Source organism: Panicum virgatum, chromosome 2K, assembly GCF_016808335.1.
Source record: "Panicum virgatum strain AP13 chromosome 2K, P.virgatum_v5, whole genome shotgun sequence".
Taxonomy (NCBI): domain Eukaryota; kingdom Viridiplantae; phylum Streptophyta; class Magnoliopsida; order Poales; family Poaceae; genus Panicum; species Panicum virgatum.
The window spans coordinates 562,943-582,812 of record NC_053137.1 but is presented as its reverse complement, the minus strand read 5'-3'; the positions used below and the strand labels follow the sequence as shown (position 1 = coordinate 582,812).

Here is a 19,870-nt window from a genome sequence, read left to right as displayed (position 1 = left end):
TATCAATACCGTATCCGAACACTCAAGTGCAAATATAATATGTGAGTAGTATGGATATTAATATCCGGCCCATTTGTACTAGAATTGGAGAATAAATTATCTGTATCCATATTTGTTTTATTATATATCCGTTTTTTCATCCCCACTTGTAAATAAATCTTAGAACTGTAAGGTTAGACCCAATAATCTAATTTAGTTGCAATAGCTCAATATCTACATCCAAACGGACCCAATATCTTTCCGACATTGTGGGATCATAAGATTGTAATAATCTAGGATCCAAAGTGTTATAGTAACAAGTTTGGTTCAAGTGGCACGCTTGGTGGTCTGGTAGTGTTTGGTTTCTTACCTTTTTCTTTTTTTGTTGTGAAAACATACTAGTAGAGATGCTTACACTCTATCCCTATGAAACGGGTACGAGATACCCAGATGGCAAATTTCTATATTACTAATATCACTGTAAATGTCTCACCATGGCACATTACCACTAAAAGAACAATTACTATACATGCAAGATGTTGAGTTGTCAAAAAAGAAATTTTTGCCAGGAAAGGCATCATCTTGTTTCGCCCGTGATACAAATCACATTCTATTATGATACAAATCTCAGCTGCATTGTTTCCCCCATGAACGCATCATCTTCTGAATCAAGTGAATCACCACGTCGTTAGCCAGAAGGGAAGGTGCGATGAGACCATCCAACAAGCCATTCAATTTAAATACGAGGGAGCAAAGCTTCAAAGGCCACAGTGCTTCGTTCACAGGGAAGTCATGCAGTAGCTACCAAAATATAAACCCAACATGAACGCATTCCACATGTTCCAAGGATTTGGACAGATGATCACATTAATGGCAAGCAGCAAGGTACATTTGCATTTTAGTCAGCAACAATCTCCACTAGACCACACGTGATAGTAGCAGCATTAGCGATAGTCAGGATACATCAAACTTGGTTAAATTACCATCATCCCCCTCCACTGGACCATCCTACCTCAATCCAGTCGCTTTCTACCAAGTCTCAGAAAGGTTGCTTCTGTTCCTTCGTCCAGCCCCACATGATATCCTGCCATGAACGAAGCAATAATCACCACAGCTTGAAACCATGGGATCCCTGCTCCCTTCAACACTGGTTTTGGGTACTCCTTTTGTTCCTTAACCAAGCTGTCAACATACTCAAACAACACCTCTTTCTTAGCCACTTCCTCTGTTTTCTTGACCAGATGCTCAACCTGCTTCAAATTAGCAGAGTAAGTTTTTTTAACGCTTAGGTTGATAATGCTTAGGTTTAGGGTTGTCCACGACCACCAAATCCAGCAATAATCCAGCAATAAGTTGATAAATCAGCTTAGGTTTAGGCAGTGTCAACTATTTTTTTAAAGGGAAGTGTGAACTGTTATAACAGCGCAGCATCCTCTACCATAATTAGCATCTATCCAGAAAACTAGTATCATTTTTGTAATATAAGCTGTAAGCAGATGTAGCCATTCATTTTCTAACTGTACCAGTACCACTGCGCCCTTGAGTTACTAAACACTAATCAAGCAGTCACATGTCTGGGACATCACAAACAAACCTAAAAAATTTGTCCAGTAAACTGAAATTACAATGGGATTCTTAAGCAGATAAATGTGCTGCATGAGAAACGAAAGAGCAAACTTAAACATACTGCTGTGGAGTTGGTAGCAGGGCCACCATGGTTATAGCGAGGCAGCAGCTGGGGGGCACTCACAGAGAGGGCACGGCGAACAACCATCCCCATCGAAGAGTGAATCATAGCCATCTGTGAAACATATACAACATGAGACATTTTATAATGCTTGCAAATCATGAAGAAAGTTTCCCTTGTAATACGATGATTAAGGAACTTAATTTGTGGGACAGATACTAACTTAAAAGAAAGATAGAAAATTAGGATTTTATAAAGGGAATTTGGCGTTCTTGCCCTCATTGTGGATGCTAATGGTGATTTTGCCCTCGCTTTTTAGACTTTGTGATTTTAACCCTTCTTTTCGAAAATAAAGTCTCCGTTTGCCCCTACTTTAAACTCTGTTAGTTGGAGAGGCATTAAAAAAATTAAAAGAAATAAGAAACCAACGTAAGGCCACTGGAAAAGACAGAACTACCCCTCTCTTCATCCTCCTTCCTGCTTCAGCCGCCGGAGCCCTCCCCTCCCTAGTCCATTTGCTTCTCTCGCAAAACCTAGGTCAGGCTAGGAGCGGTGGCGGCTGGAGGCAACCGACCTAGGCAGGGGCTCGCGCAGAGGCAGCAGCGCGGCCGGCGCAAGGCGCCCCCAGCGGGTGGGCGGCGTGACCCAAATGCGCTCGCTGCGCCTGCAGCGGCGGGCGGGCCTTGCACGGATCCAGGAGCGGCGGCGGTTGGCAGGGCACACGCTCGACCCAGGCACCTCCCAGCCCCCTCCACCCGCCAATCCGTGCTCTCACAGACGTCCATGGAGAAGGTGCCCTTGCAACGCACCGACACTCAAGCGCGTGCACTGGCCGCCAGGTAGGCCGTGATGTGCAAGGGCCCGTCGTACCCTACAAGCGGGGTCCAGGAGCGGGACAGCGCGCCATCCCTCGCCATCGGGTTCGGGATCTGCAGGTCCATCACGAGCACCGCGTCATCCCCAACGAGGAGTAGGGCGAGCCTGGACTTGGGGTCGCACAGCTGCGGGCCTAGAGTGATGGTCCGAGCAGCGGTGTCGTAGATGAATGTGTCCTGGCTGCGGGAGCTCAGGCCCAGGATGTGGCCGCCGCAGACGGCGAAGACTCCACAACCGAGCTGCAAGGGGAAGTGAGCAGCGGGACGCGGGAACGGTCGTGCCTCCATGGTCTCCTTGGTCTCCAAGTCAGAGACGCTCTTGACGGAGATCCTGTAGAAAAACTATCCCACTTTCCGGTCCGGCACCACCAAAAGCGGGCTGCTCTGTCCACAGCCCTCTTCCCATGCCTGATGCTCTACGTGTCCTCTGATCCCTCGCCGGAGTTGAAGGCATCTTCTTGTTCAATTAATAATTAGACTGCTAGCTGCGGACGATCTTAATTTAGGTAGAACACCAGAATTGATCCCGGCTCCCTCCGATTCAGTTTTTATATTTATAGTAAGTACAAAGGACCTTATAGGAAGAGGAAGAGGAAGAGGGGGGGTGGGGGGGGGGGGGGGGTAGGAGCAAGAGCAAGTGGAACAGGGAGGGGAAGGGGAGGAACGACAAGATGTTTAGCCGCATTGTTAGGCATAGATTCTCAATTGTGAGTTTGCCATTTGACTTATACAAGCTCTCTACTACTATGCGTCAGTGTGGGTTGAATCGAAACCCAGAAATTCAGGGAAACAGAGCGAAACATACGAGTACGCCATCGAATCGAATCTCACGGAGCACAGAGACGATGCAGGTAGGGTTTCCTTACCAGCAGAAGGCGAAGCCTGGAGGCAGGGGCGGAGAGAGGGGGGGGGGGGGGCAGGGGCGGAGAGAGGGGGGGCGGGCAGGGGCCTGGCCCCCATGAGCACCAAATTTACACTACAAATTTAAATTTTGATTAAAATTTTATAGAAATTTATATGGTTGGCCCCCCAACAATGAAAAAAATGGATTCCTGGCTCCGCCCCTGCCTGGAGGGAGAGGACGGACGGGTGCGTGGATGTGGATCGGCCGTCGTCAGGGGGAGGAGGAGCGAAGCGGAGGCCCTCGCCTGGCTTTCGGGAGAAGGGGGCGATGTGGAGGCGCGCCGCGGCGGCGGCGGCGGAACGGAAGAAGTTGTGGAGGTGGAAGAGAGCCGGCTGGTGGAGCGGAGGCCATCGGCTCGGCTGCCTTTTTCGGGAGGAGTGGGCGCGGCTGCGGCGGAACGGGAACTTCTGGAGGTGCTTGACTCCGTTCCGTTCCGTTTCCGCATCCTTCCCTGCTGGCCTGCCACACCTGCAAACGGTGTGGGTTCAAATGAGTTTAATGGGTTGGGTTTTAAGGTGGAGTATATTTATGTGGGTTGAAATGGGTTATATTAGTTAATCGGGTGGGGTGGAGCAGATTCTATATAAATATGGGTTGGATTGGATTGGGTTGGGTTAAAATGGATTCTTTGTGTAGAACCGGATCCTGAAATTAAAAACTCACATTCACACTATAAAATTTTATTAAAATTGATCGAAATTTGTTGGAAATGACTCAGTATGACTGGCAGCTACTCTATGCAAAGCAGTGTGGCTAGATCTACATATGAGCCCCCATGTCAAAAGCCGGACCCTGGAATTAAAATCTCGCGTTCACACTATAAAATTTTATCGAAATTGACCGAAATTTGTTGGAGATGACTCAGTATGACTGCCAGCTACTCTGTGCAAAACAGTGTGGCTAGACCTACACGTGAGCCCCATGTCAAGAGCCCGACTTTGTGTAACATCCCGAAATTTACCAAATCAAATCGTTCGCTAAAACCGTCTTTTAATCGTTGAGCTCGGAACTTTTTCGCCCGATCTCCCGATCCCCGAAAGACCCGACACCCGAATCCATCACCCTGTTCGCCCTTGACCCGCGAACGCACCCGACCGCGCACGCGTGATCGGCGCTGCGCATGGCCGACCGCGCACCGCGGATCCGGCGCAAATCTCTCCTCCCTCTCCTCTCTCCTTCCCCGCGCGCCCGGACCGGCTTTCCTTCTCCTCCGCGCACGCACGCCCCTGGGCCACCGCACCAAGCGCCCCGCGGCCCCCTCGCCTACCCGCGCAGCAGCAGCTCGCCACCGCCCACGCCCGTGCGCACGCGCCGCACCCCGCGCACGCGTGCGTGCACACGCTAGCCACGCCAAGCCGTGCATGCCGCGACGCCAGCTGCGCAGCCGTGCCACGCCGCCGTCCGCACGCACGGCCGTGCTGAGCCACACGCGCCCAGCACCGGCGACCTCGGCACAGCACCGCCTGCGAAGGTCCCCGCCAGGCCCGTAGCGTCGCATCGCCTCGTCACCCGCACGCAAGCTCGCTGCCGCCGTTGACGCCGCACAGCACCACCTGCCCGAGGCGTCACGTCGCCAGCGTTCGCCTCGCCACCGCTTGTCGTTGACGCCCCGCCAGTACCGCACAGCGCCCGTGCCATCGCATCACCTGGGCGAGCCGCCCCCACACCATTAACGCCACCTCAGAGCGTGCCCCGCCAGGCACCGCCGCACCCTCGCCTCCACCGCCTTTCAGCGCCTATAAATAGGCCCTCGTGCAGCTCCACGCCACCACCGAGCTCACCAGGCTGTGCAGCCCACCGCTCGTCTTCCTCCTCGCTCTAATTCCGCCTCCTCTGTTTTCCCCAAAAGCAGAGCCACCCCGTCGATCTCCTCGCCCAGACCATCTTAGTCCGATTCCCTTCGAGGTGAGCACCTCCCGACCATCCTCGACCAGCGCCAATCCACGCCCCTCCCTATTTCTGCCTGTGCTGAGCTCTCCACGAGCTCCCAGTCGCCATGACCGTGGCCGCCGCGGCCGCTGTAGCCCACCTCCATCTCCCATGACCGGACCTACCAAAATAGAACCTCCTCGCCCTCCTCTACCTCCCCATGCCCTCGGCTTTGAGAATGGACGCCGGTAGCGCCGTTCCCGTGGAGCTCAGGGAGCTCGGGCATGCTGCCATGGCGTCGTGGCCAGGGAGAAGAACGCGACCTGTTATGTTCCTCTGTTGCCTCGTGAGCACGTGTGGGCTTAGTCAATTGTGGGTTAAAGCCCCGGATGCTGGGCCTCCCAGCCCAAATGCTCACGCCCACACACCCAAATACTCACGCACTCCATTTCTATAAATTCCAATTTTCGGAATTTAATTAGAAGCCACCAAATACAAACCATATCTCCTCCATCCAAACTCCAATTCTATTGATTCTTTTTCCTACATTCCTATAAAATCATATACAAACCATTGTACCTATTTTTTTGTACAGTTCAGATATTTCCATAAATCATAATCAAGTCCTTTCCCTCCCACAAATAATTACAAACACATCCTTGAATCCAGGTTTAGCCCCTAACCGCCTCTTTAACTCGTCATTTCATGCAGCCAAACAATCTCCGATCGACCCGAAATCTGACCACGTCATTTCTAATATAGTTTCAGCCGTGCTATTAAGAAACCACCCGAAAATATCACTCCTATCTACATATCTTAATTATTTCCGATTCGAGCTCAACGATAGATCTTTATTTTTCTGTGTATTGATTGTGTGCGCTGTAGACCATGGAGTAAACGAAGGAGAGCCCGTCAACGAGCAGTACTGTGAGCATATGAACGAGGACCCGTTCCGCGACCCCGAGCCCGAAAGACAGGACATCCCAGAAGGCTTTGAAGACGGCAAGTTCAATCACATCCTTTGATGCATGTTTCTGTCCTAGTTTTCTATAAACGCAACCCAATGGCCTGTTTTATAAAATTGCATATGTTTTGCTTGCATGAAAACACGGTTGGATAGCCACCCCTTGATTTGTGATGACCATTCCTTGACCACCTAGATTAATGTCTGATTTTGCTTGGACATTAATCGATAATAGAATGCTTAGGACTTTACTCATAATATGATTTAATTTTTATAAAGAAAATGTGTGCGTATGTGGGATGGGATAAAAGTGGTGTTTTTGAAAAATGAGTTTAGACGGGATGGATGGCATTTCTGCGTGATTTGCCATTTGGTGTGCTTGTGCCTGTGTGGCAGTACAAAGAAGGGAGATTTCCATCTTGTCGTGTTTAAGGACCGAGTTGGTGTGTCATCTCACCTAACTCCACTTTCGTGCAAACCACTCGACCGTTGAATGGGCAACTGGCGTAGCATGAATCCCACTAGTTGGTGTGATAGCCATCAGGAGGGCTGTGAGCAACGGGTGACCAAGGAGCAGGGATATGCTCAGTGTGACTTATACCCCGGTTATACCTCAGAGTTAGGTCGATGACCCCTTGGTGAATCCCATGATGGCTAGTCAGGCTTAGCTAAGGTGGGTAATGGCTATGTTGGGATCTACACCGACACGACGGTGTTCGAGTTGTGGTATCCTACTTGTGGGTAAAGTTGCACACCTCTGCAGAGTTAAAAGCTATTCGAATAGCCGTGCCCACGGTATTGGGCGAGTTACGGTGTGGTCACATAACTAGTGTATCTTAGGGATGGGATGGTGTGAGTTGTTTTAGGAATTGTGTCCGGCAGTTGTGCTGTGTGCTATGACGGACGGGGAGCTCCGGTAGCAGTTTAAAACTTAAACTCCGTGTTACTCAAAACAAAAACTGTTTTTCTGAAATGTTTTCTGCTAAATAAATCCCTGCATAAAATTTAGCTTTCTGCAAATTAAACCTGTAACCTTATCCTTGATATACCTATGCATATTATTCTGATATAACCCCCCTCCGTGGGTGAGGTTGGACTTGCTGAGTACATCTGTACTCACCCCATTCTTACTTTTTACAGAGGAAGACCCAGACTTCGTACCAGACGACGCCGAGTAGGGTTATCGTCCTACACCCAACCTTGCATGTGGAACCGGCCCTGTTCGAAGATGTTTTCGCTGACGCAGTACTCTGAGCCAGAGCTAGACCCCATGTGGGTTGCAGTATGGTGTTATGTCGTAGCCTGGCTACTTATTATCATTATCTATATCGAGTGTCCTCCAAGGTTTGTACGGTTATGAACCATCTGATGTAATAAATGTGGCATCAGCCTCCTGGGACTGGTATTTTGTATCACATTTAAGTCTTCTCTTATGAGAGGACGCTTCAGGTGGTATCAGAGCCGTAGGTTGGCCGTAGGACGTGACCCTAGGAGCGAAACCCGTTTTCAGACCCTTTACCTTAGGACTTTTCTATCCATAACCCTTTCCTGACGCAAACACTTACCTTTGGTTCTTGTCCTGTTCCAGATGGCTGACAATGGATGAACTTGCGGAATCTGTCACGCAGAGCCCGGCCTTCCAAAGTTGTTGATACTCAGCCTGGAACAAATCGGAGTTGTGGACCCACCAGAGTTTCTCTACCGGGAGTACGACTCCAAGGGCACTCTTCGGTGCGACCTGATGATCTTCGTGGCAAGGAGCACCCGCTACCCAGACGTGGATCCCTGGTTTATCTCCACCACTGGTTTTCGCTTCCCGGACACCTAACGAAAAGCCGCCCGTAAAGCCCTGCGACATCTGCGCGTGATCTACAGGCACCACCTCCAGCGGACTCCTATGGGATTTTTCCCGCCGACTGAAGGAAGAGGACGCACATGGATTGCCCGGATGAGAGGACTTGGGAGAGAAGAAGAAGACTTGGAAGATACAGTCTCTCACCTATCTATCTATCTCACCGGCCTGGATGAGCTCTACCGCGAACAAGCGGCACAACTGAAGCAGCAAGTCCACAGAGCAGAAAAGGCAACCCAAGAGCTGGACGAACAACGGACCAGAACCGTACACGCCGAGTATTCCCTAGCCGCTCTCCAAGTCCAAATGGAAGAAAAAGAGGTGGAACTGCAAGAACAACAGGCAAGAGTCACACATGCCGAGAATTCTCTAGCTGCTCTCCAAACCCGAATGCGAGAGTACGAGGCTCGCAGAGGAATAGGTGGATGGATAGAAGAAGAAGAAGAAGAAGAAGAAGAAGAAGAAGAAGAAGAAGAAGAAGAAGAAGAAGAAGAAGAAGAAGAAGAAGAAGAAGAAGAAGAAGAAGAAGAAGAAGAAGAAGAAGAACCCATGGAAACCCATTGGGATGTAGGTACTCAGACCGAAGAAGAGGAACCCAAAGAAACCCATTGGGATGTTAGTACTCAGACCGAGGATGACTTAATGGATCAGTATCTTCCACTGAAGAAGCGCCCTCTTAGGATCGAGGAAGAGTCTCCATGATAGGAGTAGCACCCCAAGCTAGAGCCTTTGCCCTAATAATCGTGTATCCATGAAGTCTGTACCCCACCATGTTGTAATAATAATAAATATCACCTACTCCCTTTATGTACCCCAATTATTTGTGCGAGTTTTTCACCCTATCTTTGTTTTCAGATGGCTGAGGAAGGTTGGACCCAGGGCGACTGCCAAGCTGCACCTGGCTTCCCCAGCCTGTTGATCAACGCCCTGGAAAACCTTGGCGTCACGGAACGCCCAAGGTACTACAGCAGAGAGTACGAGCACCATGGTACGCTCCGCTACAGGGTGATCATAGTCATCGCCAGAAGTGACCGCTACCCCGACATCCAGTCATGGCGAGTGACCGCTACGGGATTTAGGCACCGAGACACCTATCCCTTGGCCATCAAAAAGACACTCCGCTACCTGTGCCGGATTTTCGAAGAGCACCTAACCCCCACACCGATGAGGTTCTTTCCGCCGGCCATCAGAACCCCTGTTTGGGAAGCACGCATGAGAAGCCTGGAACGGCGCCGCCATGAAGTGGACCCTTTGTACCAAGTGGCTACCTACCTAGCCGCTTTGGATCAGCTCTTCGATGAACAAGCCCACCTGTTGAGGGAGCAGACCCATCGAGCCGAGCAAGCAGAGCTCGCAGTGAGACTCCAACAGGTCCGAGCAACCCAAGCCGGGGCAAGAGCCGCAGCCGCGATCAGTAGTGAAGCAGTTGCACAGGAGAGCCTCAGACAAGCCCGAGACCGGCGTATGCAAGAATGGACCAGAAGTGGGACCCCAGTTCCGGCCATCGGAGAAGACCGTGTTCTACTTGGGACACCCGTCATAGGATGGGGAACACTCTTTGGAAGCCCTCGAGCCCCACCCGAGAACCCCGAAGGGTCTACTGCTGTCGGAGAAGGAGAAGCTGCTGCGCAACCCCAAGAGAACGGGAACTTAGAGGACGGCGAACAAGGACTACTCGCACGTACCGCCCCAGAAGAAGACTCGCCCCGCGAGTAGAATGTCCGACCCTACCCCAGTGTTGTACCCCTCTAGCCCTTTCGGTTTAAGTTGTACCCTAGTATGGACTTGTACCCGGACGTGTAGTACGCGTTCTAGTCGTGTCCCCGTGTTGTACCCTGCCGCGCTTTAATAAAGTTGATTGTTTGCCTTGTTGTGTGCTTGTTGTGTGTGCCTTTCGGCGGAAGATTGATTCTGCCTTTTACGCATTAAACAACTTAAACATCACCTAATCTTAACCCTAACCCACTTGTTCTACATATGGTTTCCCGAAGCGTTACGAGGGCCTCCCGTGTCAGGGACCCTGCAGCCGCTGATGCAGGAATACGTCCTAACGGGCAAAACTATCCTCAGGAAGAATAAGAAGTGAGTCAGGGCAGAGGAGAAAACCATGATGCACAGCTGCCACCACCACCACCACCCTTCACGGACCTGGCACAAAAATCCATAACCAGACTCTCATACTGGAGACACTGGCCAATGCCCTAGTGAACAGGCAGCCACGAGAGCAGACCTTTAATGACAAGCTGACAGCTTTTCTGAGGGCCAAGCCACCCACTTTTGCCGGATCCAGCAACCCCTTGGATGCAGATGATTGGCTCCGCGTGATCCAGAGGAAGCTCGAGCCGTTTGGGTGCCAGGATCGAGATAAAGTCCTTCTGGCAGCACATCAACTCACCGGGACTGCCTTAGCCTGGTGGGAAAATTACTGCGCTGCTGCCAGAGATGCCTCCACCATCACCTGGAATGAATTCGTGAGGGAATTCCGCCGTTATCACATCCCCTCGGCCACCATGAAGCGCAAGGCAGATGAATTCCGCGCACTTCATCAGGGGAATATATCGGTGGAAGAGTATACCCACCAGTTTATGGAACTGGCTCGCTATGCACCAGAAGAAGTGAACGACGACGAGAAAAAGCAGGATATGTTCAAAAAGGGACTAAACCCAGAACTCAGGACCCTGCTCACCCCTCAGATCTATCCTGACTTCAACACCTTGATGAACAAAGCAATCCTCACCGAGAAGGCCAAGAGTGATGAAAGAAAAGATAACAAGCGCAAGTTCCTGGAAAGCAAGGCCCGCCAGCAGGATCGTTCCCAGAAGGCCAGAAGCTTCAGCTACAATGCACCAAGGTCCCAAGCCCCAATGCAGTACAGAACTCAGTCGCAAGCAACAGGACCACAGGCCCCTAACACACAGCCCAGAAGCCAGAACACCATGAGGGCCCCACAGAGTAATGTGAGCCAAGTCACCAACAACAACAGCAATGTGAGGGCCTGCTTCAACTGCCGGGAGACGGGTCACTTCATCGCCGATTGCCCCTATGCCAAGAACAAGCCGGCTACTTCAGCTTTCTCCAACACTGTGAATGGACCCAAGCCAGTTCTGACCGGTGCCAACCAAGTGCCCCTCTGTGGTAACAGCAACAACAACAACCAGCAGAGGCAATCCCAGCAGTCTTTCGGATGAGCCCGCGTCAACCACATCGACGCTCAGGAAGCTCAAGGAGCTCAGGGTGTAGTACTCGGTGAGTACCTAGTCAGCTCAACTCTTGCAACAGTACTGTTTGATTCTGGAGCATCACACTCATTCATATCCTCAAGTTTTGTGGAGAAACATAAAATACCTACAGTACTACTAAAAACACCCCTATTAACCCGGACGCCCGGAGGAGACATCAGGTGTCAACTGGGTTATCTACGGGTAAGGATCAATTTAAGTGGGGTAGAGTTTCTAGCAGACCTAGTAGTACTTAAGTCAGAAGGGATAGATGTGATCCTCGGAATGGACTGGCTAAGCAAACACAATGGCCTCATAGGATGTACTGACCCGGGAAAGTGGAGCAAACCCGAAAGGAGTCCGAGTGACCTGTCACACCTGGGAAAGTGGAGCAAACCCGATGGTATTCAGTATGGAAACCAAGACCTTGGAAGAAGTCCCGGTAGTGAATGAGTACCCCGATGTCTTTCCCGAAGAACTTCCCGGTATGCCACCAGATAGAGACGTAGAATTTGTCATTGATCTTGTTCCTGGAACTGCCCCTATAGCCAAGAGACCTTATAGGATGGCAGCCTCTGAGTTAGCCGAATTAAAGAAACAGCTGGAAGAACTACAACGAATTGGCTTCATCAGGCCAAGTTCGTCTCCTTGGGGAGCCCCGGTTCTATTTGTCAAGAAGAAGGACGGAAGTATGAGATTGTGTGTAGATTACCGGGCACTGAACGAAGTCACTATCAAGAACAAGTACCCCCTCCCCAGGATCGATGACCTTTTTGATCAGTTAAAAGGAGCCAAGTACTTTTCCAAAATTGACCTCAGGTCCGGATATTTTCAGCTCAAGATTAGGGAGAGCGACATCCCGAAGACAACCTTTGTCACCCGATATGGACAGTTTGAGTTCACGGTGATGTCTTTTGGGCTGACAAACACACCTGCCTATTTCATGAATCTCATGAACAAAGTGTTTATGGACGAGTTTGATAAGTTTGTCGTAGTCTTCATCGACGACATACTTATTTACTCGAAGAGCATTCAGGAACACGAGCAGCACCTGAGGGTAGTTTTGGAAAAACTGAGAGTGCATAGGCTATACGCCAAGTTCAGCAAGTGTGAGTTCTGGCTGGAGAAAGTAGCCTTCCTTGGTCATATTCTGACCGCGGAAGGAGTAGCAGTGGATCCCGAGAAGGTCGAAGCAGTCTCCAACTGGCAACCACCGACCAACGTCAGTGAGATCAGAAGTTTTCTTGGGTTAGTTGGGTACTATCGGAGATTCATTGAAGGATTTTCTAAGATAGCCCGACCCATGACGGAGCTACTCAAGAAGGAGAAGAAATTCACCTGGACGGAGTCGTGTGAGAGGAGTTTCCAGGAATTGAAGCGAAGACTGACGACCGCCCTAGTACTAACCCTACCGGACATTCATCGGGATTTTGTCATCTATTGTGATGCATCCCGACAAGGATTGGGTTGTGTGCTAATGCAAGACGGGAAAGTAGTTGCATATGCTTCCCGCCAGCTCAGATCTCATGAGCAGAACTACCCGACCCATGATTTGGAACTTGCAGCCGTGGTGCACGCACTTAAGATTTGGAGGCATTATCTGATTGGAAATAAGTGCGAAATCTATACCGACCACAAAAGCCTAAAATACATTTTCACCCAGCCGGATCTGAACTTAAGGCAAAGGAGATGGTTGGAGTTGGTTAAGGATTATAATATGGAAATCCATTACCACCCCGGAAAGGCAAACGTAGTAGCCGATGCCTTAAGTCGGAAATCCTATGGACCCAAAGATGACCATCTGCGCGAGGAGATGGCACGATTAAATGTGCACATTGCTCCTCGAGGCTCCAGCCAAGTGCTGAATGTTCAATCCACACTAGAGGAAAGAATCAGAAAAGCACAAAGATCGGACAAGAGGCTGATGGAAATCCGGAGGCAGACCGGAGAAAATAAGGCACCAGATTTTAGAGTGGATAATAGGGGAATGTTATGGTATAAAGATAGAATTTGTGTACCCCAAAAAGGAGATTTTAGGCAAATAATCATGGATGAAGCCCACAATTCGGCCTACTCCATTCACCCAGGCTCCACCAAAATGTATATGGACTTAAAACAAAAATATTGGTGGAATGGGATGAAGGCGGATATTGCACGGTTTGTCGCCCGTTGTGATACTTGTCAAAGGATCAAGGCCGAACATCAGAAGCCAGCAGGGCTGTTGCAACCCCTACCTATCCCGGTTTGGAAGTGGGACGAGATAGGAATGGATTTTGTGGTGGGTCTGCCTAGGACCCAGAAAGGACATGACTCCATATGGGTAATAGTGGACCGACTCACTAAATCGGCTCACTTCATACCCGTACGAACCAACTATGGCGGAGAAAAGCTAGCCAAGCTCTATGTGGAGAACATAGTGAAATTGCATGGTGTGCCCAGCCGCATTGTTTCAGATAGAGGGACCCAGTTCACCTCTAGGTTTTGGAAAAGTCTGCATAAAGCCATGGGCACCAAGTTGGATTTTAGCTCCGCTTATCACCCATAGACGGATGGCCAGACAGAAAGAGTGAATCAGATTATGGAGGATATGTTGAGAGCATGTGTTCTCACCTATGGCAAGGACTGGGAACAAAGTTTACCCTATGCAGAATTTTCATACAACAACGGTTACCAAGCAAGTTTAGACATGTCACCATTCGAAGCCCTCTATGGAAGGAAGTGCAGAACACCGCTGATGTGGTCAGAAGTTGGAGAACGTGCCCTAGTCGGGCCCGCATTCATAAAAGAAGCAGAAGAAAGAGTCGCCGAGATTAGAGAAAAGCTGAAAGCAGCCCAGTCAAGACAAAAGAGCTACGCTGACAAGAAAAGACGGGAAATAAGTTTCAACCCAGGAGATTTCGTGTATCTCAAGGTGTCACCCATTCGACGAACCCGAAGATTTCAGGTACAAGAAAAGTTGGCCCCCCGGTACATTGGACCGTACCGAATTCTGAAGAAAGTTGGAGCAGTAGTATACCGCCTAGAGCTACCAGAAGAAATGTCGGATATACACCCGGTGTTCCACATCTCACAATTAAGAAGGTGTTTGAGGGTACCCGAAGCAGAACACGTGTCAGTTGAAACGATAGATCTACAGCCAGACCTGCGATACCAGGAGGTCCCGGTTAAGATTCTAGACACTGTCACCAGGAGGACCAGAAACTCCGAAGTACGGATCTGCAGAGTTCAGTGGAGCAGACACGGAGTAGAAGAAGCTACGTGGGAACGCGAAGACGCTCTGAAGAAAGAGTTTCCCCATCTCTTTAAGAAACCAGCCGAATCTCGAGGACGAGATTCATTTTAAGTGGGGTAGGTTTGTAACATCCCGAAATTTACCAAATCAAATAGTTCGCTAAAACCGCCTTTTAATCGTTGAGCTCGGAACTTTTTCGCCCGATCTCCCGATCCCCGAAAGACCCGACACCCGAATCCATCACCCTGTTCGCCCTTGACCCGCGAACGCACCCGGCCGCGCACGCACCCGACCGCGCACGCGTGATCGGCGCTGCGCGTGGCCGACCGCGCACTGCGGATCCGGCGCAAATCTCTCCTCCCTCTCCTCTCTCCTTCCCCGCGTGCCCGGACCGGTTTTCCTTCTCCTCCGCGCGCGCACGCCCCTGGGCCACCGCACCAAGCGCCCCGCGGCCCCCTCGCCTACCCGCGCAGCAGTAGCTCGCCACCGCCCACGCCCATGCACACGCGCCGCACCCCGCGCACGCGTGCGTGCACACGCTAGCCACGCCAAGCCGTGCATGCCGCGACGCCAGCTGCGCAGCCGTGCCACGCCGACGTCCGCACGCACGGCCGTGCTGAGCCACACGCGCACAGCACCGGCGACCTCGGCACAGCACCGCCTGCGAAGGTCGCCGCCAGCCCATAGCGTCGCATCGCCTCGTCCCCCGCACGCAAGCTCGCTGCCGCCGTTGACGCCGCACAGCACCACCTGCCCGAGGCGTCGCGTCGCCAGCGTTCGCCTCGCCACAGCTCGTCGTTGACGCCCCGCCACCGCTCGTCGTTGACGCCCCGCCAGTGCCGCACAGCGCCCGTGCCATCGCATCACCTGGGTGAGCCGCCCCCACACCATTAACGCCGCCTCAGAGCGTGCCCCGCCGGGCACCGCCGCACCCTCGTCTCCACCGCCTTTCAGCGCCTATAAATAGGCCCTCGTGCAGCTCCACGCCACCACCGAGCTCACCAGGCTGCGCAGCCCGCCGCTCGTCTTCCTCCTCGCTCTAATTCCGCCTCCTCTGTTTTCCCCAAAAGCAGAGCCACCCCATTGATCTCCTCGCCCAGACCATCTTAGTCCGATTCCCTTCGAGGTGAGCACCTCCCGACCATCCTCGACCAGCGCCAATCCACGCCCCTCCCTATTTCTGCCTGTGCTGAGCTCTCCACGAGCTCCCAGTCGCCATGACCATGGCCGCCGCGGCCGCTGTAGCCCACCTCCATCTCCCATGACCGGACCTACCAAAATAGAACCTCCTCGCCCTCCTCTACCTCCCCATGGCCTCGGCTTTGAGAATGGAGGCTGGTAGCGCCGTTCCCGTGGAGCTCAGGGAGCTCGGGCATGCTGCAATGGCGTCGTGGCCAGGGAGAAGAACGCGACCTGTTATGTTCCTCTGTTGCCTCGTGAGCACGTGTGGGCTTGGTCAATTGTGGGTTAAAGCCCCGGATGCTGGGCCTCCCAGCCCAAATGCTCACGCCCACACACCCAAATACTCACGCACTCCATTTCTATAAATTCCAATTTTCGGAATTTAATTAGAAGCCACCAAATACAAACCATATCTCCTCCATCCAAACTCCAATTCTATTGATTCTTTTTCCTACATTCCTATAAAATCATATACAAACCATTGTACCTATTTTTTTGTACAGTTCAAATATTTCCATAAATCATAATCAAGTCCTTTCCCTCCCACAAATAATTACAAACACATCCCTGAATCCCGGTTTAGCCCATAACCGCCTCTTTAACTCGTCATTTCATGCGCCAAACAATCTCCGATCAACCCGAAATCTGACCACGTCATTTCTAATATAGTTTCAGCCGTGCTATAAAGAAACCACCCGAAAATATCACTCCTATCTACATATCTTAATTATTTCCGATTCGAGCTCAACGATAGATCTTTATTTTTCTGTGTATTGATTGTGTGCGCTGTAGACCATGGAGTAAACGAAGGAGAGCCCGTCAACGAGCAGTACTGTGAGCATGTGAACGAGGACCCGTTCCGCGACCCCGAGCCCGAAAGACAGGACATCCCAGAAGGCTTTGAAGACGGCAAGTTCAATCACATCATTTGATGCATGTTTCTGTCCTAGTTTTCTATAAACGCAACCCAATGGCCTGTTTTATAAAATTGCATATGTTTTGCTTGCATGAAAACACGGTTGGATAGCCACCCCTTGATTTGTGATGACCATTCCTTGACCACCTAGATTAATGTCTGATTTTGCTTGGACATTAATCGATAATAGAATGCTTAGGACTTTACTCATAATATGATTTATTTTTATAAAGAAAATGTGTGCGTATGTGGGATGGGATAAAAGTGGTGTTTTTGAAAAATGAGTTTAGACGGGATGGATGGCATTTCTGCGTGATTTGCCATTTGGTGTGCTTGTGCCTGTGTGGCAGGACAAAGAAGGGAGATTTCCATCTTGTCGTGTCTAAGGACCGAGTTGGTATGTCATCTCACCTAACTCCACTTTCGTGCAAACCACTCGACCGTTGAATGGGCAACGGCGTAGCATGAATCCCACTAGTTGGTGTGATAGCCATCAGGAGGGCTGTGAGCAACGGGTGACCAAGGAGTAGGGATATGCTCAGTGTGACTTATACCCCGGTTATACCTCAGAGTTAGGTCGATGACCCCTTGGTGAATCCCGTGATGGCTAGTCAGGCTTAGCTAAGGTGGGTAATGGCTATGTTGGGATCTACACCGACACGACGGTGTTCGAGTTGTGGTATCCTACTTGTGGGTAAAGTTGCACACCTCTGCAGAGTTAAGAGCTATTCGAATAGCCGTGCCCACGGTATTGGGCGAGTTACGGTGTGGTCACATAACTAGTGTATCTTGGGATAGGATGGTGTGAGTTGTTTTGGAATTGTGTCCGGCAGTTGTGCCGTGTGCTATGACGGACGGGGAGTCCGGTAGCAGTTTAAAACTTAAACTCCGTGTTACTCAAAACAAAAACTGTTTTTCTGAAATGTTTTCTGCTAAATAAACCCCTGCATAAAATTTAGCTTTCTGCAAATTAAACTGTAACCTTATCCTTGATATACCTATGCATATTATTCTGATATAACCCCCCTCCGTGGGTGAGGTTGGACTTGCTGAGTACGTCTGTACTCACCCCATTCTTATTTTTTACAGAGGAAGACCCAGACTTCGTACCAGACGACGCCGAGTAGGGTTATCGTCCTACACCCAACCTTGCCTGTGGAACCGGCCCTGTTCGAAGATGTTTTCGCTGACGCAGTACTCTGAGCCAGAGCTAGACCCCATGTGGGTTGCAGTATGGTGTTATGTCGTAAACTGGCTACTTATTATCATTATCTATATCGAGTGCCCTCCAAGGTTTGTACGGTTATGAACCATCTGATGTAATAAATGTGGCCTCAGCCTCCTGGGACTGGTGTTTTGTATCACATTTAAGTCTTCTCTTATGAGGGGACGCTTCACTTTGGAATTAAAACCTCACGTTTGTACTATAAAATTTAATCGAAATGGACCAAATTTTTTTGAGATGAATCAATATAATTGGCAGCTACTCTGTGCAAAACAGTGTGATAAGATCTATATTATAATTTTTTAGAAACAGATTCTTATTGGGTTGTAACCATAGTTTGGCTAATAGTTATTATATTATGAGCTCAAATGTTTAGGTTGGATTGGTGTGTGATGGTGAGGATTTAGGGTAGAGTGAGTTCATATAATTTCTCTCATAAGAATGAGGTGGTGTGGGTATAGTTTGAATTCCAACCCATTTGCAGGGTGACCTGCCACAGATGACCGTTGCTCGCACACACGAAAGAGAAAATTCCATGCAAGGCTCGGAAAAAAATTGCGCTTCCTTATATGGCTCCGAAAAAATAAAACTTCCTTATATGAACTCCATTTTATTTTATATCTCTTGTATAGCTTTCCCGTCGTCTCCAGTTGGAAATTCCGTCAACATCTAATGGAGCACCCCGCCGCCCGTCCACTCCACATCCCTCGCCTCCGCGATGCAGGCCCTGGCCGTCCGCCGCACCTGGCAGGTGGGGCCCGTCCCTTCCCCAACCTCCCGCCAGGGGAGCCTCGGCCCGTGCCTAGACCACCGCCCATGACCGGCGGCGACCGCCGCCACCTGTTTCGCCCACCTACCACCCTCATGGAACCTCAAATCCCGTTGCTAGAGTTTGATTTCATTTTATTACTTCCTTCACTTTCTTGTTATTTTTTTTGTCTTTGTAAAGTTATCTGCCCATCTATTGGTAGAAGTAACAGGGGCTCTCGATTTATCGGTGTAGTTTTTTCTGTTCAACTATTGGACCCAAATGACCATAATTTTCATGAACTTTTGTACGTGTTCGTATAATATTGTTCGCCTCGTGCACAGCCTGCAGCTACCTTTTGATTCGATGTGCGTAATTTTCTCCCCCAAAAAGAACAAGTATGTATTTGTGTAGTAAAACGCTTGCTCACACACATGACAACACACCACCGCCGCTGCCGTTTTGTTTCAAAGAAAAAAAAATCAATCTCACATATTTCGAAAAAAAAATCAATCTCACACACCCAGGCCCACGCCATGCCATTACGGCCCAGCCCAGCCTAGCCCAGCCCATCAGGGGGGCCCAACGAGCACATCGGCGCACACAACAATCAACAAGCATTTTGATTGAAACAAAAAAGGCTTTTCAAATTGAGAGGGTGGGTTCGTCGTGGAGTCCGGGCCGCCGGCTCAGTAACCAACCAACCAACCCAACCCAACCACAACCAGCAGTCCACCACTGCTGCTTGCCTCGCCGTCTCGTCTTCCTTCCCTCGCACGATTCTTCTTCTCTGCTTGGGCAAAAATTACAACCACCAGGCAGCCGCAGTAAATGGCCGTGTTTGGTTTGCCCTCAAAAAATTTTTATATAAATTTTTTATATTTTAATTACTAATTAAAAGTATTAAATAAAATCTAATTACAAAATCACCTCTACAATTACGGTACTGTAGCAGTTTCTTTATCGAACGAGGCATTTAACCGTACGAATAATTAGGTGCAGTTACTGTAGCAGCGCTGTAGCCAATCATGATGAAACTTGGCTCATTAGATTCGTCTCGAAAAGTTACACCCATCGGTGAAAAAGTTTGACAAATAAATTTTGTTTAGTACTCCATACATATATTCATTTTTTTGTAAAAAATTTTCGTATTAACCAAACATGGCCAATAAATCGCTTCGCTAAGCAGCCGGCCCGGGGGCAGCAAGCAAAGCATTCC

The 19,870-nt window shown here is 50.0% G+C and overlaps 1 long non-coding RNA gene across 1 annotated transcript; it reads right to left on the bottom strand.

Moving 5' to 3' along the window:
* Positions 1–810: 810 nt before the first annotated feature.
* Positions 811–3,429, bottom strand: LOC120660131. The gene is made up of 3 exons (XR_005669379.1): positions 3,408–3,429; positions 1,667–1,780; positions 811–1,229 (listed from the first exon to the last, which is right to left on the bottom strand). It is a non-coding gene; the product is annotated as an uncharacterized LOC120660131 (long non-coding RNA).
* Between the last annotated feature and the right edge of the window lie 16,441 nt (positions 3,430–19,870).